The 27,119-nt window shown below is 51.0% G+C and overlaps 1 protein-coding gene and 1 long non-coding RNA gene across 3 annotated transcripts in view; one reads left to right on the top strand and one right to left on the bottom strand.

Moving 5' to 3' along the window:
• Positions 1-10,937, bottom strand: part of FAT2 (FAT atypical cadherin 2) — a 55,967-nt gene extending 45,030 nt beyond the window's left edge. Inside the window, exon 1 of the mRNA XM_051793516.1 lies at positions 10,738-10,937. The gene's annotated coding sequence lies outside the window, so the exon portion shown is untranslated. The remainder of the gene's footprint in view (positions 1-10,737) is intronic.
• LOC127473649 (uncharacterized) overlaps positions 1-27,119 on the top strand; it is a 56,833-nt gene that overhangs the window by 17,760 nt on the left and 11,954 nt on the right. The gene's annotated exons all lie outside the window — the stretch shown is intronic.

Below are 27,119 nucleotides of genomic sequence, written 5' to 3'. Positions count from 1 at the left end.
TCTAAACTTCTCTCTCCACACAAGTTCTTGCAAAGGCTTTTCAAGAGTCAATATACAAACTGATTTTCTCTCCCTGTGCTACGGACTCTGTTGTCCTTCCCCAGAAGTGATGCCCTGCTCTGTTGTACAAGTTCCTTCTGAATAGGTAGCTCCACAACGTGGCCTTTTCAACAGCTTTAGCTCAGGTTCTAGTCATGTCTCAGCTATCACAAAGCTCTTCTAATTCACAGGTCTGACCCTGTTGCCTCCTCTATGTGCAGGTTTCCAGCAAGACACTTTGACCATGTCACCCTCAGCCACTGAGTAATCTCCCTAGTTCCTCCCTTCTCTTGGCAAAGCCCCAGGGTCAGGATTCCTGAGGAGGATCTGCCATCCATGACCACCCACCATCAACTTCCTTCTCTAACAACTCCCGAGCATCTGCGGCTCCATGATTTATCTCTGTGAACAAGGTGTATCAAAGTAGGAACCGGGGAGCACACATGTGATTAACAGGGATGTAACTCTATTAGTGAGCTTTGCGGAGCTTGTTAAAGGATCAAGGCCTGTTCTTTTCAAAAGCTAAGTGTGTGCTGCTGTGTGTGCACTTAGGGGTTGAAACCAGGGATAAGCTAAATATAGGTGCATATATTTCCCCTAGATATCCCTAGGAGATCTTTATCTAGAACTGTTTCTTCCTGTTTTAAATTTAAATTATATATCAAGTACCTGCCAGTCATTTGGCACATTCCTAATTTAAACAGGGAAGACTTGTTTTTCCAGACACTTTTTCAAGACTCATCTCTTTAAGAGCCAGAACTAGTCCAATTTATAAGTCAAGCTGAATGTTAGGAACAAATTGTCAGAGTCCAACTAACAATGTGTGTCATATTCTCTTACTGAGATATCTAATTACCGATAAATACCAAGCTGTAAATGTCATACTTCCTTCAAATCCTTTTCTCCTTCATACACTGATGCCAACCATCCAGAAATCTCCCTGCTGTGGCCATTCCTTTTTGAAACAAATGGTCTGAAGCTGAAGTGAAACTACCAGGATTTGTAGAAAAATCAACACAATTCGGTTTTCACAAAATTCAGACTCATTTTCTTTTATGACATCATTTCACACTTCTAGGAAATACAACATAATCCCAAATGCACAGCAAATGAAAGAAAATCTTGGAGGGCAGGGATAGGTGACCCAGAAAGGCATGTGGTTCCTTCTGAGAAGCTGAAAACCATGTTCTTAAAAGCTCTGCTTGCTGCTTGTTACTTAACAACGCTTCAGAGTTCTGCAGCATGTAGGGACTTGCCTAGAGCTGCTCCCTTCCAACATTTTCAACTGCTGAACTTGGGAAGAAGATGTAGGAATGCTGCGTGCGCGCGTGTCTGCGAGGGTTGTGGAGCAGGATAAATCACAGGCAATTCAGTGTGGAATAAGAACAGCAGAATAAAACAGCAACAAAACCCAGTGATATTCCATGAACAACAGACTTAATGAACCTGATTGCTTTGTATCTGGGCTAATTGACTTTTTAATTGAATTGTACTGAAACGGCAATGTGAACTCATCTCTTGTAAGACATCAGAGAACCCACAAAGCAGAGACGTTATGAACTCCACAACCACAAGAAAAGCTGGAGCTAGAGCACATGCCTTCTTGGGCACCAGCAATTCAATATGGGAGGATAACCTTGAGCAAGGAGTGGGTTTTCTGGCGTTTAACAAGATGCAAACTTTCTTCTGAATCTCTCCTGGAACGTACTTAAACTCATTCTCGCCTGTATATTTCCTAAGATCTAAGAAGGGCTGCACTTACATTGCTGTTTTTCCCTCTGTGGGGGTATTAGCAGGGTTTTACTCCTCTGTCCAGGTAATTATTTGGCAAAACCTGTTGTGACCTCATATTTCTGAGAGCTTTGCTCTCAATTACAAGCTGGGCTGAAAGCAATCAATGGCTTCAGCAGTTATTATGAGGGATGGAGAGTGACTACGCATCTGGGGCATGAGGCAGAAGCCTCATTTCCTCTGGAAATGATCTGAAACTTTGAAAGGCACAGACAAAACTTAGGGAGAATTGTTTAGGAGGCATCACCATCAGCTTTGGAAGTCTAAGAGTTTCTCTTTGTGTCAGGACCATGCTCAAAGCCTGAACAACAGCATAGAGAGTCTGTCATGCCCCCTGACAGCACCTGCATGTGCTCTGAGATGTGGTATTTCACCACCTTTCACATTCCACGCGCATCTGGTTGGACAATTTCTATACCAATCAATATTGCTGGGAAATCCTATCACTGTTTGAGCAGTTCCACACAAGCCCATGTTTGTTGCCTCTTATTTTATCCTTTGACAAAAGAATGAGATGAAGAGGGTTGCAGTCACCAGTGTCCTTCAAGAGCTGACCTACTCCAGTTGAGTGTCCTGGGGCTTCCTGGACAGCTCACAACCTCCCACCCTGGGCCTGGAAACCATCACCTACTACTTCTAACCTGTAGTAGGCTACGCGGGGAAGCAACAATGCACTGGAGGCCTTGTTTCAAAGGCCGTGGAGAAGCTCAACAGCCCTTAAAACCCCAGTTGTAGGTGGCTACCAAGGAGGAGCAGTGCTGCCAAGCTCAAGGGTCCTTGCAATGGAGTTCAAGGATCTCCATGCCGAAACTGGGTGAAGTCACCTGCCTGCAACAGATTTTTTGTATAGACTTAAGAGAACTATTTCTCCTGTTTTTCTGAGCTGTGCTACCCCCGACCATGTGCTGACAATAAGTGCATGATCCATGGCACCCATGGCAAAGGGCCATACCCACTTCAGGACTGCCAAATCAGCAGCAAGCCTGTAACACTTGAACACTCTCACCAGCCTCTGGTCTCTCATCTGATGGCATCAGTTATTTCTACTCCTGAGAGCTCTCCACTTCTCTCTTTCATGGCTCCCCTGGGCACAGGTGCCCTCCTGGAGCTGGCTGCACATGGGCAGGCAGATGTGTTGGAGAAAGATCATCGGTGGGATGGAGTGCAGAAGGTAAGGCACACTCCCGACTGAGGGAAATACCAGGGCATCATTATGTGGTGATTCAACCTCCTTTCCTAATCACCAGGCGAGGATCAGAGAGCCTGGAGGGGCTTCGCCCTCAGCTCTGTAGATGCAAACTCCCCACAAAGCGAGTAAACAGTCGGTGTATCTCTAATCAGAGCATAAGCGCGCGTCTAAATTTAACATCCAAATTGTGATCCTCTGTCAAAGACATGCCCAAATCTGTTGGTTTGAAATGAAGGAACAAACACGGCGCTGAGATCCGAAGTGTGTGCGTGGGGAGGCTGTGGAGAGAGGTGATTTGGGGGGACTGGTGCAGGCCAGGGCTATTCTGGCCAGCTGGGGCATGGCCCGGGGGGGAAGTCCTCTGGGGGGTCCTGCAGGGGTCCCCTGCAACATGTGGGCTGCTGTGTTTGTTGGCCATATTGCAGAAAAGTGCTGCAGCCTGCCAGGAAACAGGTGTGGCCCCAGCCCCACCTTTTGATTCCCTTCAAGAGGAGCATTTAAAAACAATAAAAACCCAAAACACAAAACAAAGCGAGTACTGAGTGCACTGTGAGCAGCATTCTCCTCACAAGCTGTGGTGGGGGCTTGGCCCAAAGTTTTGAGATCAGAAGATTAAAGAAAAATCATTATTTTCATTGAAAAATAAGAACAACTGTTCCCTTTCTACTCTTTAACCAGCATGTATCCCAGGTTCTCTTTCTTCCTCTTCCTTTCTCTGTTGCTTTCTTCCCCCACCTCCCTCCATTTTCTCTCCCTCTTTTCCTCACTACAAGAAACAGTCTCAACCATCCCCAAACACATCAACTTCTTTGTCAGAGCCTACAAGACCCTGGAGCTCAGGGAAAGGAGATGAGATTGGTTGTTCAAGTAATCTGGGATAAGGCAGTTTAATGGTGGGTCTGAATTTCAGTGGTCATTGGGGAATAGAGACAGACCAAAGGGAGTAAATCCTATAAGATGGTGGGTACAAGGCTTTGGGAAAGTGAATAAGAGATGAGGCACTATCTTCTCCTGGTCTGGGTGGTAGCTGAGCAGAAGGGGTTCAGCTACAGTTGGGACAATATCCTTACAGCTGCCTGCCAAATTGGATCAACCAGAAAGCCACCCCTGGGTTTTCAGTGTTGGAAAGTCACAGAGTTTAATGCATGCTCTGTGAGATGTTTTGCTTCCCAGCACTGAAATAACGCGGGTACACCCTGCATGGGGGCTGGGCTACTGGGTTAATGTTTGCCCTCTCCTCTGCCACAGTGATGCTGGTGGGAATTGGATCCTTTTCCATTTGGTGAGTTCCCTGATGGCCGCTCACAGTCAGCCCTACCAGGTTTGAATTCCCTGTGGAGATGGGAATTTTCTGAACTGTTTTCTTAGACTTTGAAGAAACAAACAAACAAAACCATCCCATCCTTGGAGATCCTGCTCCTGCATTCTGTTGTGCAGTCTCTGCTTGGTTTTGCAGTGAAGCAGAAGAAACACATCCTGGAGGTACTACACAAAGCCAGAAAACTAATGAAAAGAGCCCCTGAAGTTATGGCGTTTCCTTCCTCAGTGTATCTCGGGGTTTTCCAGCGCCTGTGGATGGTTTTCTTAGGGCTGATGTTTGCAGAACTGCTTGCACCAGCCTGCTTGGGGGCTCTGTTAGTGTGGGTGCAGCTTTTTGCTGGACTTGCAGATTCCAACCAGGCACAGTTGGGCTGTTCCTTCCCCATCTTGACTTTCCAATCTCTGAATGGCTTGGATAGACTCTTGGAAATTGTTTCCAGGTTGCTGGACAGCCTGGAGCAAGGCGACTGATCATGTAGAACCTGGTGCATGTGGCTTTTACAACCAAGGTCTGCCCTTGCTTGGAGTGTCCCATGAAATGCTGCTCCCATCAGACAGAGAGTGGCTGTGGAGCAGTGCCAGACCCTGTGCCTGTTGGTAGATCTGGTGCTGAGACACCCTTTTTCTTCGCTCTTGAGACAGCACGGCCTTCCCTGGGCCTGGTCTGCTGTGGCCAGTGGACCTGAGGGGTCCTGTCAGGATCACCATTCAGGGCTGACAGCGGGAGCATGGTGAGATGCTGTCCCTTGAGTGGTGCAAGACATGGTTTGGTTGAGCAGGAGAGGAGAGAGACAGATGGCCTTCCACGTGGGAAGGGTGATTGGGAAGGCTTCAGTTACTGTGATGTCCAGCTCCACCTTCTCCCATACAGCTGCATGCTTTTGCCACCTTTGTTAACTGTGCCAGATTTCACAAGTTGGATGCTCAGATGCATTCTGGCTCTAAAGGCCCCTCCATAACACCTTACTGTGGCTCCTCCAGACAGCCACTCACTCACTTCCCCCTCAGACATCTCACCCATTACCCTATCCCTGGGGCTTTGGCTGTGCCCTGCTGCTCTACCTGCTCCCTTGTATGACCCTTCACTGGAGCAAACAGGTGCTATGTGTCTGCCTCCAAGTCATCCTCTGTCCATGAGTCAAGACATCACCTTGTATGCAAAGCCAAAGGCTTTCTCTTGCCACCCTTCCACCTGTGATTGGCACTTCTGTCCACTGCTCTGTGAGGAACCCAGGGAGAGATGGATTTTGTCCTGCTGCCAACACCTAATCCTGGCTCAGATATGTCACCTTGCTGAGGCTTCTGTCATTGTTGTAAGCTCATCTGTTAGACACACAGGAGAACTTGAACAGGCTTGAAATCTCTGTAGAGTTGTAAGGGTCAGTGATCTGTATCTGTCTTGGCATTGCAACATCACTCTAGAGCAAGAGTTAGTTGAGCAGCTCCAGAGCTGTGGAGGTGTGCCTAGGGAACCTTGCAGTGCCAACTGCCTTGCTGCTGGTTCCTGTTCCAGGGAAAGTGTGACATCAGAGAGGTGGACTTGCTTGTGCCAAGGGCAGGGGAAGCATCCTTACACATTATTCCTAATCCCCTTCCTCCGCTCTCTTCAGTAGCAACGGGGTAAATCCTGCCTGTGATCCAGAAGCTGCCACTGCACAGGTAACCAGGGAGGTGTTGAGGGATGGACAAGGACAGCCGCTAGGACAGCCCGGAGACGCAGAGGAAACAGCAGATCCCACTGGTGGCTCTCATGGGAATGGGGTACTGGCTGCCTGAGATGAGAAACAGCCCTGGGGGCTGGAGCGGGGTAGTACCAGTGGGAAGGGGGCTTGGCAGGAGCTGCTCACCAGGCAGGGTGTGAGGGGCCCTGGGGTTGGGCATCGCAGTGCAGCTGCCCAAACATGTTGGCATGAGAGCCAGCTGGAGCGTGTCAGGTATTCACGTGAGCGTGCCCCAACTCTGCTGCTGCTGGGACTGTGCACCTCTCACTCTGTGATTCAGCTCCCACAGAGGTTGTTAGCACCAAGGACCACATACGCTGGTCACTGCAAACTAGCTGGCCCAGCAGGTGTGCCATGACCATCAGGATGTGAGAGCCCACAAGGAATCCTGGGCCCTTCCTTGATTGCTTTCTCCTGCCAAAACTCATATAGAGTCTTTCACATTTCCCTTATGCTTGAGATGCAAGTTATCTTGCACTGATAATCACTGCCCTGTCTGCAGACTGCTGAAAGAAGCTGGTTTGTGGGACCACATTGTCAATCCTCCCTGCTAGCTTTTGGATCCACTGGCCACTTTTAGCCGAATTTAACCAGATACGTAAAGACTTGAAAGGAGTTAGGTTTGCACAAGCTTGTGAAAAGTAGCAAGAGAGAGGAGAGAAATCCAAATTAGGATTCCCAGCTGGAAGAAAAGGCTCTAATGTGAGCCCAACCCGATTATTAGACATCAGAGAATCCACACAAGAGGGAGCGCCCCAGGCAACCAAGCTTCATGAATTCTGCTGCTCGCAAAACAGCTGTTTATTTAGGTGCTGCAAAGCCTGTGAGATTTTTCTGAGGCCCCAACACAGAACTCCCACCAGAGCTGTGAATCCAAATTGGGCTCAGTTCACTCCAGCCTGAAGAGAGAAGCAGCTCTGTCCAGTGTTGAAAGGGCTCTGACCCTGAGCTGTCTGACCGTGTGAGTCCTCATCCTCACCTTAACTCAACCTGGATGTTTGTAATGAGGACACTGGCCTCATCACCTGAGTGCTGGTAGTCCTCTGATGCCCTTTCTGTGATTCCCTGTGGGGAACATGCATGTCATCCTACAAGTGGTAAAATTTGCTGGGAAGGAGCCCAAGAGCATCTTGGCATGAAGAGCTGTGTGAGGGACCTTGTGCCCTGCTGGATGCAAGTGAGGAGCCCCAGCGCCCAGCAGGACACAGACTGCTCAGCTTCTGCCTGCCCTGCAGCACAGCCACCGTGCCTCCCCTCTCACCTCTTCTCTCCTACTAGGCAGTTCTCATTCACCCACAGACCTGCCCCTGCACTGATACCACGATCTTCTCGTTCCCCTGCCCAGCACCCTGCTGGTCTTTCCCTTCTGGTGCCCAAAGGTGAGCACGGAGAGCAGCTTTCTGCTCTGCCTGCAGTCGCTCTCGCTCTGTTGCCATCTGTCTGCCTTGCACCACTCCTCCCCATCCCTTTCCTTATGGAGGCACCGTAAGGACACAGCGAATGAATGAGACAATCGGGGCACGATCCTCCCTTGTAAAAGGATGGCTGTCCAGGACGCCAGCAGCTGTGCCACAAAAATTCCCTGCAGCAGACATTTATTGAATGCAAAGCGATACCTGCAAGCTGATAGAAAACCTTCAGCTCTCAGACCTGCCTACAGCAGCTCACCTCCTGTGCTGTGTCCACACTGTCAGACAACCTGACGCAAGGCCAGCCCCTGACCTAGGGAGCTTAGGGTTTCACTGGAGAAAACATTAACCCCCCCGGACAGGCATGTTTGCCCAGGCTGGTCTCATTGCCACAATGTGTCCTTGTCAGCTCTCATTATGCTCCCAGCACGAGTCAATACCTCCTGCTCTGGACACTCTGCTGCAAACACATTTCTGAAAGCTCCTGCCATTGCAGCACCTCTGTGGAATCAGCAGCTGTGCATGGACACTGCTTGGAGCACCTGTGACAACCAGGCTGGGCACACAATGTCCCTGTCAACCTGAGCCATATGGAGTATCTATTCATGGCATAACCAGGCTGCCTGACTCACAGCATCTATCCAAGGTGCAACCTAGTCAGTCCAAAATAGTCCCACAAGGTAAGAGCATCAAAACAGCCATGTTTGGCCATCTCTCTATATTGTCTCTCCCAAAATGGCCAGTTTTGATTGCTTAGTGGGGGAGCATAAGAAACAAAGCATGTGTAACTTGCTCCTTCTCCCACTTTTCAGCATCAATGCAAATACATGGTTGTTCTTGATCTGTTGCGTTTACTAACTTCCACTGGAGCTATCCGTCCCAAATGGATCAAAACCTCGTTTGAAGCCAAATACACTTTTGGCCTCTGCAATATCCTGTGGTAATTTGTTCCAGTATGCCCTCTTCCTTTAGTTTGTTTCAACTCTACTGCTTGTTTGTTTCTGAGCTACAAACCTTCCTAGCAGCCCTTGCACCCTGCCCCTCCCCAGAGCTCCTACTTCCAAGAATTAGGGAAGAAAGTTTCTTTGCTAATAAACCAGTACCTGCCCCATTGCCAAGGAGAAAGTGTGGTTAGAGGAAAAATTGCTTGCTCAGCAAATAGAAAAAATAAAAAGAACTAAGGGGTATTTGATCCCCTTATGTTTGTCCATGATACAGAAGGAAGCCCACTACTGCTCAAGGTGCAGCTGCACTCGCATACTCCACACGTGGCAAAAAACAAAGCGAGGTGCAGGGAGCAGGGAATGCCATTGCTGCAGCATGGAGGTACCTGGAACAATCCTCTAGGATTTGCCTTGGAGCAGTTGGCAGGAGCACAGGATGCAAAATGCATTAGTTTCTAACAGATGTTTGATTCCAGGTGTTATGCCTCCTTTGAACTCTCCCTTCGTACATGAACGATGCTTGTTTGTTTGGAGGGCTGGGAGATGCACCGGTTTGAGAATATTAGGATTTGAAATATATCTGTGGTGTGAGCTGTAGCTGAGGGAGAAGGGCAGATCCTGCTGCACTCTCCCCTCCGCAGGCAGGGCGGTTGGGCTCACTTTTGGAATGTTATGGAGCATGTTAGAGCACAACAGGCAGATGGGGAGAAGGAGAGATTGAACTCCCTGGCTGGGTTAGAGACCCTGCTCAGACCCTCAGGAACCCCAACCCCTTATCAGACAGGCAGATGTCCCTGAACTGCTCCCGGTGAGGGGAGGTGTGCTGCACATTAGGAGATGATAAGGGTACACAATACCAAGCCCAGTGACTTTGCTGTCCCGAATACCGAGACAGCCCAGCCTTCCTCAGGAGCCCCATACAGACTGTTTGCTTTCCATCCCAAGGCTCTGATAACCTCCCAGGTCTGTCTAGCTGACAGCCTGGAGAGCCGTGGCAGCTCCCTACACATCCCCTGCCCGCTCTTTGCCCCTCTGAGTGCTGGAACAGAGGAAGCAGAGGGGTCCAAGTCCTACTGCCTGGATCCTGGGCAAAGCCCTGTTGGCCACAGCCCTGCTTGCCCAGTAGAGCCTGCCGAGCTCCAGCCACCACACAACCTGAGTTTCCACACATCCTGGAAACTTTCAGCCCTTTGCAGCCACAAGCCCAAAGGAGCAACAGCTTCTTTTAAGGGTTTTCCCGAAGCAACCCCTGTCGTGTAACAGCTGATCTTTGCCCCTCTGCCCCTCTGGAGTGCTGTGCTCCACCGAGTCTGCCTTTAATTCCCCCGGAGGCTGATTAGCTGATAACTGCAGTTTGGAAGGGCACTGTGGGCTCCAAGTGCCCAAGCCTCCCTCCCTGTATTTCCACCTCTTTTCTCAGTGCTGCACATGTACATAAGAAATAATTCCTCCATGCCCTGAACTGGGACTAGGCTTGCTCTGGGATTCCATCTTATTTTGTCATAAGGCACCTGATAGTGAACAAAGGTGACGAGGTACAAACACACACACGTTTACAGGCACTCCCACGTGAAGTGGGGACAGTGGCTCTGGCTTCAGCTCCCCAGCTCTGCTGCCTGTCCCCCCTAAGGGGAACAAGGGTAGGCAAAGAGCTCTCACCTGCGCATGCAGGGAAACGCCAGCACTGTGACTACACTCAGGGATCCCCAAGGCACAGCCCAATCCCAGGTGACACTGGAAACAGCTTAATGGGGAATGCGGGGACAGAGCTTGGAGCAGTATTGCCTCACCCCGATAAGTGAGGCTGTACATGGCCAACAGCTGAGCCTACAGCCGGACGCCATCAGTGCTGCTGCCCCAGCTCATCCATTTCTTCCAGCACAAGCTTGCTCCCTGCAGAAATCCTGCCCTGTTCGGACACCTGGAGTGCTTCTCTCTTCAACCCCTCCACACCTGCCTTGCTCTGCAACGTCACTTTTGCCTCTGATACCTGGAGCCCACCTGCTTGCACTGCCTGCAGCCTGCTAAAGATTCCCAGCTAAGACCAGATGCAAACTCAGTGCAAACACGGATGAGGCTTTTCCAGACTCCTTCCATAACCTCCCATGCTAGGGCTGCCAGAAGGAAAGAAGAGGTGAAGGGCTCTCCCTCTGCATCCCAAAGCTCTCTCTGTAGGATAAGGCTGTTTCCAGCAAAAGTTACTCACATGCAAAAGAAGTTTCATGACTAAATCTCTGCACCCTCCATGCCTCCCTCCATCCATGCTGTGCAGACTGCTCCCTGAGTCATTTCAACTTCCCACACCGGCGAGCAGCGTGCCTTACCTGTTGCAACAGGAGAGACCTCTCCTGAAGTTTACTGCCGCTCTGCTCCCTCCGCTGAAAATCCTCTCCCGCAGCAGCACCTGGCTGGCTGCTGGGGGTCCATGGTGCTCGCAGATCAGAGGAGAGGGCTCCGACAAACTCCTGCAAGAAGGGGTTTTCCTGGCTGAAACTCCGGCAGCACCGGTCGGGAGCAGCAAGGGAGAAAGTTGCAGGGGGTGGAACTCCCTCGCTGAAGAACCAGCCCTTCCGTGACGGGCTGGAGGTGGAGGAAGAGGAGAGGCATCGCCCTCTCCCTCGCTGGAGAAGTGAAGTTGTGTGTGCGCGCGTGTGTCTGTCAGAGCTGGGCAAGGACCCAAGCCTTAGAGCCAAATAATTGCAGAGCTTTCTACTGTTAGATTAACTAGTATTGCCATGAAATCCAGGACCTCAACTGCGGGGGGGGGGGGTGGGGGTGGGATATGTCAGGTAAATCCCTCTAACACACCTGAAAAACCCAAAGATTGTTTTTTAACTAGCTGCCAGGTGGGTGTTGTAAGGAGGGATGGGGAGAAGGGGGTGGGGGAAACCTGAATCTGCCCTCAGAGCAGCTGCGTGAGGAGAGGCACTTTGAAGGTTGTTGTTGTTTGTGTTGGGGGAGCCCCCAGAAACCCCGACTGCCGCCAATAAGCCCCAGGGTGCTCCGTGCTGCACAGGCAGAGGATGAAAAGGTGGTCCCTGTCCTGGAAAGGCGGGAGGCAGAGAAAGGAGAGGGAGGCAGCCAGGGGAGATGGCAGCACAGGGAGACCAAACAATGCATGGGAGCTTTGGGGGGGTTTTCTGGGTACAGAAAGAGCATCCTTACTCTGGGGGTGTTCTTCAGGGCCGGACCAAAGTGAAACGACACGGACCCTGATGAGGGTAGCTTCAGTCCTCTTTTGTTCCAGTCTCCTTCCCTCTCCCCTCCTCTTTCCATCCCAACCCCCAGTAAATACTAACATACCCCCTTTGGATTGCAATGAAGTTTGAACAGATGCAGGGGTAGGTCTTAATGTTCAGGTTTAGGTGAAGTTTCCCCTGCCTCCATTGTGTTTTTGCAGAAGAAATTATCAGAAAGCTTTCTGTATGGTTTTAGGAAAACAAAACCAAGTAAAGAATATGGAAACTTGACAATTTTAACTTTAAACTGCATAGGTGCCCAGCTGCTCCTTGTGAGGCTCCATGCAGGGGACATTGATGACAGTGAGCACAGGAGTGAGTGGAGAAGAGAGACAGAGCCCATTAACATCCCGTTTGAGGAGGAGTGGTTTGTGCAAACCTGCACCTTACTGGTCACTAGAAATACCCTGGGACAGCAGGCTATGGATCTTCTGGCCACACATACAGTCTCAACTGAAACCTGTCTCAAACTAGATGCTATCAAATGAAATCACACAACACCACATGATTTCATGGTGCAAATCCAAAAAGATGTGAAGAAGTTGACCCATGATCTATTGAACTGTTTAGGGTTGTTGGTGGAGGTGAGTGAGAGTAATATGGTAAATTCATCAGAAAATGCAGTTTTGCTGGAATCAAAATTGGTCAGGAATTTAGATTAAATCTAGGAAACAGTTTGTACCAGGAATGAGAGAGGAAATGTGCACAGTGTGGTGAGACTGAATATCTCCCTGGGGTCACCACGGGACAGTGCAGGATTGGGAACTCTACTAGCTTTTGTGCTAGTGTTCGTGTTGGGTGCTCTGCTCACAGCATCCTAACTCCACTTGGAAAATGATTTCAAGCCCGTTAAGGCCAAGAAATAGTTTGAATTGAATGAATTGAATGGGAAGAAGGCAGAAATCCAGTTGGATTTACACTTGCAGCTTGTCCATTTTTCCAGCTGGTTTATTCAGATGACTTGTAGGGGAACGTGCAGTGAAGTTTTGAGGAACCTAAAAGTGACAGTAGAGATAATAGTACTCTGACATTGCAAATCAGCTCTTCTTTAAGATGTCTCGTGAGAGGAGGCCAGGTGATCAGTCATTAATGGCAATGGGAGGTGCATTTGGGAGGAATGAAAGGAAAAGTTCCTTCATGCAGCTGCGTGTCTCGCAGCCGTGGAAGGCGAGAAAATCAGGTACTGGTGGCTGGATTTCAGTGGGGCTGACGCAGAGCTCAGAACAATACTTGTATTATATTTAGACATACCAAGGTACAAGTGAGCAAACCTCTGGCTTCAGGGCATCAGCTGATTGCTACAAGAACCAGCATTTCCCTGTGTTTGGAGCCTTTCACAACTGGCCAGGTGCCTTGTTCCTTTTGCTTGTGTCTGGAGCAGTGGGGACTCCTGGAGACACTGAATTCGGGGACTTGGTCTCATCTGGTGTAGCAAGGTGTGAACCCTCAGCTAGTGCTGATCTCAGCAAGGCAAGACAATACCAAATGTACCAGATGGTTTAATAATAAGAAATGTTGCCTTTCCTGATAAATCACGGCAGTGGGGTGAGCAGCAATCTAGCTATGGGGAAGAGACCCCAAAATCCTGATATTACATTATCCTCATATCATATTAATAGTTAGCTAAGACACTAAGATGGACTCTTGCTTTCCATACAAAGGCAAACATGGTCTCTTAGGGCCCATTTAGATTGATTACTATCTCAATGATCCAGGAAGGACAAAAAGCACACAAGAACTTCTCCAGAGGTCCAGAGAAGCTGTTAATTCTGTATCCGTGGTGGGTGAGAGCCTGGGACTGGTGAAAACTTTCTGGCTCTGCCTCCTTAGCTCTCCTGCTTAACTTGAAGTCAGGCTGGGTTGGGAAAAAAAGTGTTGTGTTTATCCCAACAAGCAACTCCTGCTCCTGCAGAAAGGGGTGGGTTGCAGAATTACCTGTGATTGCAAGCAGAGAGGATTGGCCTGGCTTAGGGAACTGTGCCAGGAGGAAAGAAAGAAGATGGAGCTGTGCATGATGCCTGGCTTTGCCCTGAGTCCTTCTTCACACTGCTCAGGCAGTCAGTCAAACAAGCCAACAAAAGCTTCCTAAGCTGGTGTCAACATGACATGCCACCATGTCCCACTGTCGGGATCTCACGCCATCAGATGCAATGGGACCTTTTCCAGGGTGCAGGAAATGCCAGAGCTCCATCACTTGGCTGGCAAGGGCACTCTTTTCTCCTTAATCAAGGGGAGAGATTTTATTTCCTGGTTCCACCCAAGATCTCCATGTGATAAAGACAAGATGTTCTGCTGTGGGTTACCTGCACACAAAGTTTTGCAGTGAGGCAGCATGTTCAGACTGGGGTAGGGAAATCACCATGGGCCTCTCTGGACCAACAAGAAACACTTCTTATAGGGGCCTCCCTGCCACTGGCTGTACCTACTCACTGCCCTGGGGACCAGACCTGCCTGCCTCCTGAAGACATGCCTGCAGGCCCATCTTCCAGCTTATTCTGCTAAACATATGCCCTTCCTGGCCAGCGCTTGTGACTGGCCCTACTGGGGTGTTGCCTCCATGGACCTGGAGGTCAGGGCATTGCTGTTGAGATGTGGCACTGGATTGTTTCTCTAAACCCTTCTGCCCTCAGAAACAGACATGATGGGGTGACCCCTTTGATCATCCCTCCTGAGGGTCTGGCACCCTTTGGGCGAGCTGGCCCACCCAGTATCTGGAATGCTTCAGCTGTTGTGTTGAGAGTGGGCAGCCGGACTCCTGGTGGGCACTTCCTAAACAATCCCAGCTCCCATTGCTATCCCATGATGCATGACTTGATATATCAGTCCACCTCCAAATCTACAGCAAATGTCCACTCAGGGGTGTGCTGGGATCTGTGAGTTACCTCCCTCGGGGACAAACAACTTCGGTTTCCCCTTTTGCAAAAATTAGAACTGGTCTGTGTGTCTGGCCCTTCAGCCCCAGCATCTGCTGCACTGCACTGCTCTGTGGGTATGTTTGCATGGGAACGTGCAGGGACTTGCAAGGGAAGGGGCGATTATCTGCCTGGAACGGCGGCAGCGTTTTCCCCAACAAGCGTGAGCGTGTGCTGGGGGCGGGGAGGATCCAGCCCTGTGTAGGGATCAGCTCCCTGTGCTGTGTCTGTACTGCAACCTCCTTGACCAGCGCTGATGGTAACCCTCCCTGAGCTGCTCCAGGGAGTCAGGATTGTTCCCATGGAGCTGCAAACCGCCCTACAGGCATTATCCATGGGGGAACGAGGGGGGTGCTGTTTCGAGGGGGATATCTGGGTTGCATCTGTCATCTCCTTGGAATCTCCCAAGGGGCAGAGCGTGGATCCATCTCTCCCTTTCCAGTGGACTCTCCCAGGGGTAATAAAACCCCCTGAATCACAAACCCAATTCTCACTCTGGTACTCATCCTTTATACCTAATGCAAATTTGAACTGGGATTTCCTTAGACCAGCTCCAGGTTATCCTTGCCTGAGGTCCAACAGGAGTCCACTGATGAGTAGATTTGACTCAGGCCACCCATCATACTTAGTTTTGGGAATAGAGACTGGTGCTGGTCCTCTGGTCTCTCCTACGCTCAGTGTAGGCTCCCGTAAGTCACCTTTGTGAGGCTGAATGCCGTGTAGTCCCTGCCCTTAGCCCATGGAGCTCATGCTGAGTCAGGTCCCCCACTCCACAAGGCTGTTGTGTGGGACAGATCAAACGCAACAGATGACTAAGAGTGAAGTACTTGAGATTGTTGGCAGTGTTGGACTGGAATCCAAGTCTCTTTGGGCCCTTTGTGGGGTAATATCGACTGCTGTGGCACGCTCCCCTCGTTGGCTTCTCACCAAGGATGATGCACGCTGATTCCTACAGGGCACTGCTGACAGATCCCTTGCCCCTTTAAAAGAGATGAAGTCATCTGCCTCCGAAGCCATCTGGCACCAGGACAGTCAGAAGCTCAGCGCAACAGAAGGCTGGGATGTCAGCCCGCGGAGGGGATGTCATCGCTCTACAGACAGATGGGACCCTGATGGGATGGGGCGAGATGCTGTGCGAGGCCCCAGGAAGAAGGTTCGGTGTTGCAGGGAAGGCAACGAAGACCTGCCGGCAGAGTCCCGGGGTGTGCCATGGACCCACTTCCCTTGTCTGTGCCGAGCGGAGCCCCCCTGGGAGTTGGGAGCTGTGCATTGTCCTGGGAAGACAACGGGCTGTACCACAGCTCTCGTCATGGGGTGAGCTAGCGAGTCAGCGTGTCTCCTCCTCCCCCTCATCCGTGTGCACAGAGCAGGCATTAGCTCATCCCGAGCCAATGGTCCTGTGCCGGATGGCTGATCTCATCGCTGGCGGGGCTGGCGGTGACTGAATCCGGAGCCGCGTGTGACTGCGCTCTCCGCGGGGCGGCCGTCGGGGCAGCGTGGGGAGTGGAGTCACCATGGCCCTGCAAGGCATGGGGAAATGATCTCAAGCAAAACTGCCCACCAGACTTGAGTGGGTGGTGGGGGAAGAGGCAAACTCCTTGCCAGCGTGCCAAGGGAACAGCCTCTCACTTCCAGGTCTGGCAGCAGGTTTCTCTCTCAGTTTCTGAGGTAGTATCACTCACCATTCCCAGGATGCCTCTTGTATCACAGACTCCTTAATCCTCCCAGCTTAATTAGTGCAGGAGCTGGTCCTCTTCACAGGACTTTGCTAGGTCATGCTATTGTCCACTAGGAATGTGCCAGGCCACCATAAGTCTTTCTCAGGTTACTGCACTAGACCCCCTTCTCCCCAGCGTGCACTGCAAGGCATGGTGGCTTCCAGCCAAAGCAGGGACCCAGTAAGTCTCTCCTCATGACCCAGTTTCTCAGGAAGGAGCTGGGGCTGTAATGGGCTGGATCAACACAGAAATGGCTCTCCATTGCCCTGGCTGCAAACCTAAGCTTCAGCTTGGTGTTTGTGTAGAAGGAAGAGATAGTGGGGGTGGAAGTGCAGAATGGTGGAGGGGACAAGACAGAAACAGGTTGGGTCTGTACTAGGACATGGGGAAAGAGGACAGTGAGTTAATTTGTTTAAAGGGTAGAGCAAGGATGAGAGGTTAAATCACAACCCCATAAGTTCAGGTGTCTCTCTGGAGAGAATGAAGCATTCCCAGAAGATGACTGTCTCCCCTCACTGATGCCACACAACCAGCTTGGACTAGATATTTAACTTTTAGTCCAGTGCACTGGATGGTGTGTTGGGGATTGCACAGGCACTGGGAGATCAGGCACAGGCAGAGCAGGGTCTGCCCGCGCTCTTGCTTCACTCAGAGGTCTCTGGTTTGCCCAGCTCAAGCAGAAACCCTTTCAAAGTGTAGGTTAATTTTCAAGTGGGGAAATAACTTGTGTTTGTTCTGGTCTGGCCTGAAAAATCGTGGACCACAAATGCTTTTTCCCTAGGAAAGACCACTCCTCTACTGCTTTGTCTTTGGGAAAAATGTCCTGTTCTACTCCAGCCCAGATCCTCTGTACTCTCTCGTCCTTTGCACTGCAGCGTGTAAATGTTTATCTGTTAATCTGTTAACCCTCAGTCCCAGATTTCCCTGCTCCCCTTTCAGATCCTCACTGTTTACCACTTCTCCCTTGACTTCGTGCTGAGACCTGACGTCCAGTCTTGCCTGGCAGAGAAACCAGCCTGGAAGTTCCTTGCTCCAAGGGCATTATAAAGAGGCGCCATTGTGCAACGGAGCCTTGTACCAGGAATACAATCCATGTGATGATTATCTCGATACCATCCTCACTGAACCAGGAAAGCCTGAGCCAAAAGAAAAATTTAGAGCTAAACAGCTTTTGTTTACAGGAAGCCAGAGCACAGTGTCTGGGCTTGTACCAGTGTAGCAGGAGATGTTGCTATTGTCTCAGACTGCAAAATATTGATGGATGGTGTGTCCCTGAGATTTCCCAGGGATGTTGTAGGAGCAATTTCCCTAATTTCTGAAGCATCTTGTATAGCAGCCCAAGGGGAATGTTTCCTTTGGCTGACTGGACAACTAAGCAAGGGTCATCAGCTTTATTGACTGTTATGTTTGGCCATGATCACCACAGGCTTTGCAACCTCTGCAGCACTCTGTGTGTTGGGACAGAAAAAAGCTGGTCTCAGGCATGTTGTAAAGGGCAGTGGCCACCAAGAGACACAGTACCATCAGCCCAAATCACTGTGAGTTTGTACTACTGAACAAATCCACTGTCAAAACTCCCACTGATTCCTCACAGGGTAGCAAAGGAGAGGAGACAAACTTCTCTCCCAAGAGTGAAGCTACTTTTCAGGAGGTATTGTCTTCCTTCTGGGTTTACAAAACAGTGGTCCCACAGGCAAAAAGCTGGTGGACTGCTCTGCAGAAAGGAGCAAAGAACCTCATCTCCAAGGCTTGTCCTGCTCTGGGACAAGGTAACAGACAACTGAGAGAGAAAATCAAAATGTCTGACTGCTCTCCAGATGTGAAGAAGGGCTTGCACACATCTGGCAGGGAGTGTTTCACAATGGGAACAGCTTTCCTCAGCCCTCGGCACACAGCTGAGGGTGGCTGTTGCACCCACAAACAGGATGGTCCAGTTCCTGTGGAGGCAGAAGATCTGTTTGGGCAGTTCGATGAGTCAGAGAACATTTACCAAGACCTTTTTGTGTCAGGAAATGTGTTTTGATGAAAAAAGGAAGAAGTTAAAAATAAATTGGAAAAAAAAAAAAAAGAGGTGAAAAAGGAGAGAAATGCAGATTGCACAGGCATTTCCCCAACCCAAACAGCAAATCCTACTGCTGAGGACACGCAGCCTAGTTGGGACAGTCTGTTTGGGATTCACTGGTGACCCACTGCCTGCTTTGAAGTGAGCCACGTTTGGTAATAGCCCATGGAGCTACAGGTAAGGCTTTGCCCATCGTTGAAGCACTTTGTACAAGCAGTTTGGGAGGTTTACCTTTGACTTGTGCTGCTCTGATCTTTATCAGTCCCGGGCTCCTTCCCGTCATTTCTGGGATGGGGGAATGTGAATGTCTGTAGGGCTGACAGTCTTCTTGGTACAAAACTTGCGATAGGAGCAGGAGAGGCAGGGCCCCTGAGGTGTTGACCTGGGCCCATGACATCCCCCAGATGTCTGTCATCTCCCAGCATCTGCATCCTCCCAGGGAGGCAGGGGGATCTGTTAACCTCCTTTTCATTGCTGGAGACTGAGGCATGGAGTTGTTCAGCCATACCTACAAATATTTTAAGCCAAACAGGGATTAGATGGGTGAGAAGGAGCAGAGGACAAGGGGCCTGAGGACTTGGAGGTTTGGTGGGGCCAGAAGACACAGGCTAGTGAAGGGCTGCCTTGGAATGTCAGCCTGTCCAACCTCCTTTGCAGAGGTAAACCCTCTGTTTTGCCATGGCTGGTGAAGGTGCTTACCAGCACTCTGACCAGCAGATCCTTCCCAAGTGAGCTGGGCATAAGATCTCAAGCTGGGCTTGAGATGAAGGCTGGATACATTGGTGGATAGCAAATACAACATCTCTTCAGCATTCTCTCTTAACACAGCTTTCCTGGTGTGCCTTGAACCTCTGGAAGATGTGTTCAGTGAGACCATGCATGGGAAGGGGAAGGCAGCAGGCACCTCTTCTTTGCCTGTAACACCAGGCAACGTGTCCCTGAGAGGTGCCAGGGCTTTGCTCACGATGCTGACTCAGCCCCAGGGTGGTGGTACCCTCTGAGTGTCCCCAGAAAGGAAGTTTCTTCTTTTTCTGCTATGACTGGGCTCTCCACCATCGTTGTTGGGTTGGGGCTTTTGCTCTGAAGCAGCTCTGAGTCTCCACCCTTCCCTCCTCCCGCTCATCTGTGCAGTTCAGGCATAGCATGAGCAAGAGGAAGGGGCAACCTTCGTTAGAATAAATGTGAGAGGCAGTCTGCCAGAAAGATAAACAGAAAAAGGGCTGGGCAGGAGGTGTGGAGAATCCCTAAAGCTGAGGGGCTTTGCATTAATTATCATGTTAAAAGCAAAAATACCCATCTCCATTTTCATGCGCATTCACTTTAAAAAGAAATAAAAATCCTGCTTAATTGCTCCACTTAATTCATTAAAGGATTAAGGCAAAGACTAAAGGAAAAAAGTGAAGTATGATGATGGGTGGTTCTGGCATCCTGCTCCAAACCATCCGTGAGTGTTTGGAGGGAGCCAGGGCGCGAACGTGACTCCTGCGCCCGGCGCTCCTGCTCTGTTCCCAGCAGGGCAGGTGAACCCTGGTGCCCAGGAACTTGAGCAACCATGACCATTGGGACCAATGGGTCTCAGGGGCACAGCCCCAGGCACTCTTCCTTGCTCAGCAGGTACAAATCCTCCCACCGAGTTCTTTGCAGGAGGCTTTGCAGAGACCTCAGTACACTCTTCAACCTCTTTACTAGGCTGCACATCTGACCCGTTAACCATACCTGGTACCAAGCCATCCCATAATCCAGGAGTTTCTTTTTTTTTTTTTTTTTTTTTAATAACAGAGTTGAAATGCTGCAGCAGGAGGCAATGTTGATTTTTTTGCAAAATGTCCTCTGGATTCATTTGCATTGAACTTTAAAAGTAAACCTGGGAGGCTGGTTTATTTCTCAGGCCCATTTTTATTTGAGTTCCCAAAGTTTAGAGGTCATGTTGAGGTATGCCATGCTGATGTGGGTCTGCCTGCATCACCTTCAGGCAGGGGTTGTGCTGGCAGAGAAAGGGTATGGGGAAAAGGTGCAGGTGGGGAGTTTGTGGATAGATCCGATAAAGGGGAGGGGAGTGGCTGGCTGGAGGTTAAGGTTAAGTTTAAGGTTAAGGGCAGGAGAGGATATTGCCCATCACTTCTCTGAGAGCACTTTGGTGTGACCCAAGCCAGGCTGGAGTGCTGGTTTTGGAGCAGAAGGATGATAAGGGTAAGTCCCCATCGGTGGGACTAGCTGTGCTGAGGAGTGAAGTGCTGTCATGGGCAAGGGGTTTGGAGATCTCACAGGGCAAAGAGAAGTAATGGAGCTCTGCAGCCAGAGCATGTCTGTGAAACCACCTTTGAGCTATTACCTTCTCCTGGGGAAGGCTGGTGGCTAAACAGAGGGACTGTGTTTGGGGGTGTGGGCTTGCTGCTGTAGGGCCCCTGAAATCAGATCCTCCCGTCTCAAGAATTTTATTCGTTGAGGAGGTGAAAGTTGCCTTCTGCCCTGATACTCACGGCTCGGCAAAGGGTTTGGTTGCATGAGGAGGCCAGGACAGTGTGCATTGCCTTCCCAAATCAAGCTCCTGCAGGGCCTGAGGTCACTGTTCCAACACTGCCTCTTCCCAGCTGCCAGCATGCCCCGAGCCAAGATGGGCTGGGGAGGGGGAGTGAGGTATTGCAACCTGTTCCCTCCAGCAAGGACTGGGAACACATGGCTCCTGGGCACAGCGGGAGCTATTGGGACGGAAGCCAGGGTTTGGCCTGAAAGGGGAGCAGAGCATCTTCTACTCTGGGATGCCCTCAGATCAGTGTGCAACACCTGGAGCAGCTGGATGGGCTCAGGCAAGGCTGAGCACCTGGGCAGGGCTCAACCCCTCTGCAGACCATCCCAGGTTCAGCTGATCAGCCCGGCTTTCTCTCCTTTCTTCCCATGGTTATCCCTCTCCGATCTTATCGCTGACTGTAGGGGGTAGCTGGTGCCTCGCAAAAAAGCCAGATTGGAGCTACAGATCTGTGTGTGTGTGAGGGGGAAAGGGCAAATCATCCATGAAACAATGTCCCTTTTCAGAGCTTTGGCTCCTGGCAGGAATAATCTGTCCTCCCTGGGCCACTCAACCTGGCAGCAGGTCTGCCTAATCCTACTAAAGTCGTGGCAAATCTGTGGATTGCTCATCTGTGGGGTGACAAGAGATGCTTCTGCAGCCTCTTGGGGAGCTCCTCTTGGGGGCTTGTTGCAGCTCTGGAGAAAGCTGGGAGGAATGGGCAGGTGGTGTGTTTGCATGGGCGGGCACATCTGTACAGGTGTATCTGTACGGGCAGGCAGGAGCACTTGGAGGGTTGGGTTGTGCTCTGCTCTTAGGACAAGCCCCCATGGGGAATGCTGAGGGTTGATCTGGGGTGGGGATCAGGGTCCAATAAGGAATCAACCTCAATGGCCATCCATTGCTGGGTGGGAAGAGCACTGACTGCTTGTTTGTGGGTCACTCTTGGTACCCCAGTGCTGGAATCAAGGCAGAGACCCTGGCCCTGGGTGTGCTGCAGCAGCTGGATGCCCTGGTATGCCCTGGACAAATCTGTTGTCTGCAGAATGGCTGCCCTCGCCCACGGTGAAAAATCAGGGCTGTTCAAAGGTTCTCAGTGACTGAATAATTCTGTTTCCCCTAAGGAGAGGAGGAGACAACATGATCGTGCTCTCTGGAGTGGTTTGCAATAGTGCTGCTCAGATTATAGGTGGGTGTGTGCACAGAGATTTAATTTCAGGGGTTTTCAGCAATGCATGTTCACTGGGGACTTCTTTTTGCAAGGGAGTCTTGTGCTGTTTTGGATGTAATATTCGTTGTTTGAAATGCCCTCCTGGAGTTTTTCCCCTACCAACTTTTATCTGTCTCCTCCATCACAAATATCATCTCACTTTATCTTTCAGATGGGCCCTGGAATGAAGGCTGTGGGCTGCCTTGCACCCCAGACTGGGGAATTCAGATTTTATTTGCAACATGCCAGGGAATTTTATTTTCCAGTAACGACTTGTGCTGTAATTGTGAACTTCCTCTTACAACAGAGATCTACCTCCCCACTTCCCTGATGAGTGCTTGCTTTGGAAAGAGAGGCTGGAGCACTGCTGGTGTTTCTCAGTGGATTTTCTACTGTACCCTTGAAATTCTCAGAGTTTTAGCAAAGCTGGTGTGGGACAGGGATTTGGACACCTTTTGATGCATAACATCTGGAGCGGGAGAGGCAGGAAGGGTCATTGCAGCTGGACCTGCCCTGGAGGTAGGGAAGGAGAGTCCTATCTTACCACCTTCACCTTCCCTCCCCAGCTCGTGTTTTCCTCTTCCTTTGCCTCCTCTCAGCATGCTCTGACCCACAGCCTGGCCCTGGGTCACTTCCTGCTGATCTGGATCAAAGCCAAGTTCACACCTACAGGTGGCAGGGAGGGCAGCACTGCCTGTCACCTGCCCTGTACCTGCCCTGCCCTGCCCTGCCCGGCTCGTGCCTGCCAGTGTCGGCTGCAATTAGGATGGGAGAGGAGTCTTTGCTCAGCCTGCTCCTGCCAGACCCCAGGGTGAGGAAAGTTGGAGTTTAAAGGCAGCAAGACAGGGCTGGGGAGGGGATCAAAGGCATCCTGCCTGCCTACAGCAGCAGCTGGTGATGCAAAGCGTGGGGCTGTGCTCTCCAAGGCAATGCTCAGCCCTGCACGTGGGGCACAGCTCACCCCGCCAGCCTTGCTCAGTGCCACCCGACCACAGCCCTGGCTCCAGACCTGCTGCTTCCCAGCAGGGGAAGCTCCGGGCTATGCTGAGCACAGACATCACTTTGCCACAAACCCTTTCTCCTGTGGGCGTGGGGGCCCACAGAGAGGTAGCTGTGGTCCCTGGCATTGGGGGTCTCTTTGGTCCCTCCTGGGGGGACACACAGCACCCCAGTGTGCTGCTTCCAGGGGCAGAGCTGCAGAAATTGCATTACCATTAAAATGCAGGTTGTGCTGCCTGGCAGGCGTGGAGCAGCCTCTGTTCCCACGGACTCATTTACCTGCTTGGAAGTGGAAAGTGTTCAGTACCTGGCGGGCTCTGCTGAACTAATTAATTTATTTAATAACGATTCTTAGCTGCTCTCCAGGCCTAGCTGCTTTGCATCCCAAAGGGTGATGATTTTTTTTTTTTTTTTTTTTTTTTTTTTTTTTTTTTTTTTTTAGAAATTCCCAATGGAGATGTGCCTGGTTTATTTATATAGATAGATATTACTTTTTTGTTGTTCTCCATTTGGACAGCATCTTACACAACAAGGCTCTGGCTCCGTACCCCTGCTCTGACATGCTGTTTTCATATACATAAGCACTGCCACCACTCTGGGGACACTGCTCTGGGAATGCTGTGGGCTCTGCCCTGTGGAACAATAAGTCCCAGGGCTTCATGAACCATAGGAGCTGCAGCTTGAGCTAATGATCCAGCATAATTAACCTGAAATCTTTTGAGGACTGCAGTCACTAGAGGGAGACAGGGGAACCCCCTCTGCTATCCTGGGTGTGGGTGATTCATGGCACCCTGTTTCCCTTCCTCTGCAGCCCCCGGGGGGAAATCCAGCTGGCTTGGAGGGATGTGGGAGGATGCCCTACCAGCTTTCCATCATGACTTGTCATCTCAGCATTGGTGCTCCCAGTCAACACCTTCCCCTTGGAAGTAGAGGCCAGGCTGTGCCCTGCACTAAGGACACACATTTCCTAGCAGGAATTAGGAAAGCCTTATTACCTTACCGGGAATCTCTGCCCATTTTCCTGCTGCCCCTGGCAAAACTGTTGGGACAGTTGACTCGAGGGAGTTTGTGTCTTGTTGCAACACAACATGGAAACGCTGATCAAGGCTGCCTTGCCTTCAAGAGAGAAAACATGGGTGTGGGAAAAAGTGTGTTACCCTGTAGGGCAAGTGCAAGGCATGCCACTGGAATTACCCAAAGCAGTGCCCATGGAGGCATCTGGGTGCTGGGGACATTGGCTCATTGCTGGGGCATGGGTACTGCCCCTGGGACTGAGGAACACAGGATAGGAACAATGTACCATGGGGTGGTTTTCCCTGAGCCTGGCAGTGCCACTGTCTGGCGTGGAGTCTGACTGCAGTGGAGTTCAGCGGGATGCACCTGGCATTATCCAGCCCGAACCTTGGGTGACCATCCTGTTCACATGGAGGGTTCCATGGGTAGATCCTGTCCTGAAAATAAAGGAAAAACTCCCAGCACTGTGGCTGGATGAGGATCTTTTCTACTTGAGCTCAGACAGCCCTGGGATGTGGCAGCCCCATCCAGCATGATGAGGAGCCCAGGGCTCCCTGGACAGGCTTGCTCACCCGACACCATTCCCTCAGCCTTCTCACTGCTCTGCACAACTTTTGTCTCCTCATCACCCTGAGACAGACCTGGATGTTTCTGTGACTGACACCCCCGGTTTGTGCCCCGGCAGGTTGCTCTCTACCTCCGTTCCCAATTCCTGCCCCAAATGGCATTTTTCTCTGCCGGTGAGTCACACGTTGTACTGTTGCAATACTCACCTTGCCACGACCTCGGTGGGAGCCCTGTCCCTGCATGCAGGAGCTCATTTGGGGTGCAGTGATTCAACTTGGATCAGAGGGCTTGTGCCTCTGCCCTGTGCCCAGCTGTGTGTATCCAAGAAAGCATTTCTGCCTGCTGGGGAGTGAATCACCCAGGAGTGGCTTACCCAGCCCTGCCTGCTGTGAGCAGGAAGGGGAATAGGAGGAGAGGAGAAGGGAAGTGCAGCTGGGGATTCAGTGGCAGGGGAACTTTCCTCCTGCACTTGGGACTGGGGCCACTTTGCAAGGCAATGCTCGGGTTTTGGGTTGCAGAGGAAGAAGACTCAAGTGTTCTTGACTTGAGATGGAGCTGGAGCATTTGGCTGCTCTTGAACAGGCTCTGAGCACACTCCAGCAGTGTCCCTGCTGGAGCAGAGAGCAGCTGAGCCTGCCCTGTGCTGACTGCAAGGGCTCCAGCCCAGTGGCTTGTTCTCTGCTGATGCTTCAGGCAAGCTGGGGCATGGCCACCATACAGGGGACGTCCGCTTTGTCGTGGGCTGAGCTGATGCTGGGCTGACCTCCCTGCCAATTCCCACAGCCACTCACTGGAGCTGGAGGCTGGGGATTTTCCAAGTGGGGAAGCTGGTACAGTGCCATCCTGCCTGCCCAGCTGTCATCTCCCACAGGCAGTGGGTGGCATTTTGAGTGGATGGAGCAAGCTCTCATTGTGCTCTTTCTGTTGTGCTATTTCATTTGCTGTGGTCTGCATTTGCTGTGCACTGGCCCAGAGCAGTTAAGAGCATCTAATTTAAGAATAAATAAAAGCTGTGGCAGTGGCACCGGTTGTATAGGAGAGCCACCTGGTGAGTCTCCCTCTTTGACCTGTCTGTTTTTGGTGTCCTCTGTAGCAGGCTGAGCATTTCTCACTCGGAGCAAAATCCTTTTTGGAGTACCGGGTCTGGGCAGACAGGAGTTGGGAGCTGAGGGTAAGTCTGCTTTGGGCTTCCCGAAAAGCTGATGTGATGTGTAAGTCTGGTGAGCATCTGTTTAAATGGGATTTGCAAAAATATGTCCCTATCAGGACAGAGCAGCCTTATGGCCAGTCACTGAACAGCCTCCTGCACTCACAGAAAGGACAAGACCGATGCATGGACCCAGATGTCAGGGACCAAAGTCAGCCCACCTATAGGTTTCCCCATGTGGAGCTGCTCCGTGCTTGGCTGTGAGTCTGACTTGAATTTTCTAGTGAGAATATTGGCCAGGATTGTTGGGCCTTGCTGCTGGCTCCATTCAGGCTGCCTAAGGAGTGATTTGGACAACAGCAAAGCTGTGTCTGATCTGGAAACAGGTCCTGGAGGACAGAATTGATACACTTGCCTGTATGTCCCCACCCTGCATCACATCAGACTGCTTGTTGCCTTCATTCTCAAGGTGTGTCATGGCTTATCCCACCCAGCCAAGCAACTCTTATTTGATACCAAGCAACGGGTTGTTCCCTCCTGGGCTTGGGAAGAGGGCTCCCAACCTCACCCTGGTGATGTCACCATCCTTCAGGCACCTCCTTCGTGCCATTAGCACTGGCAGACACACACACGTGCACAGCTGGTGCTGAGGCAGCCCAGGACAAGGGCTGTGAGGTGCTGTGGTAATTCACACGATCAGTAACTGCAGGGGATGAGTCTCAGATACACATCTCTGGGGCAAGGCGAGAGATCTGCAGCTCATGCGTTTCTGGCATGGGAATCAAGAATAAAATTGCAGCCCCTGAAAGTTAAATCATAAACCTGACACTGATAGGTGTGGGGAGGGAATTTCCTGCAAACTGCTGACTATAAACATGGTCATTAGTATTATTCTGAGAGGATCTGTGTGGGACAGGGCCATGTGGAATAAATCAGGTGAAGCCCAGAGCTGGTTCAACCCCTGTTACCACAGCAAGGGCTATGGGAGCATGGGCAGCCTGTGGGTAGGCTTTCCAAGGACATGCCACAGCGCTGGCCAGGATGGGGTCTGCAGTCTGCTGATGGAACCTGGGATTAGGAAAGGAAGCAAGCAGGAGGCTGGGAGGTGAGTGGTGAGGAGCTTGGTCCTTCCCAGCACCCAAAATGGCTGGGCTGCAGCAGCGTGCAGCTTTGTGCCCCACACTGCTGGTGGAGAAGGGGGGGTGGGAGGGAGGCATGTTGCTACAGTTCTGCCATTACCACATCCAAAATTATCGTTCGTGTAAACGAGGCAAGCAAGCAAACCTCAGGACAAACCAGAACTCGTCTGGGGGGAGCGGGAAAAGGCAGGAA

Source organism: Manacus candei, unplaced genomic scaffold, assembly GCF_025592945.1.
Source record: "Manacus candei isolate 608988 ecotype Guabito, Panama unplaced genomic scaffold, ASM2559294v1 h1tg000037l, whole genome shotgun sequence".
Lineage (NCBI taxonomy): Eukaryota > Metazoa > Chordata > Aves > Passeriformes > Pipridae > Manacus > Manacus candei.
The sequence above is the reverse complement of the archived record's forward strand: the minus strand, read 5'-3'. Positions and strand labels throughout refer to the sequence as shown.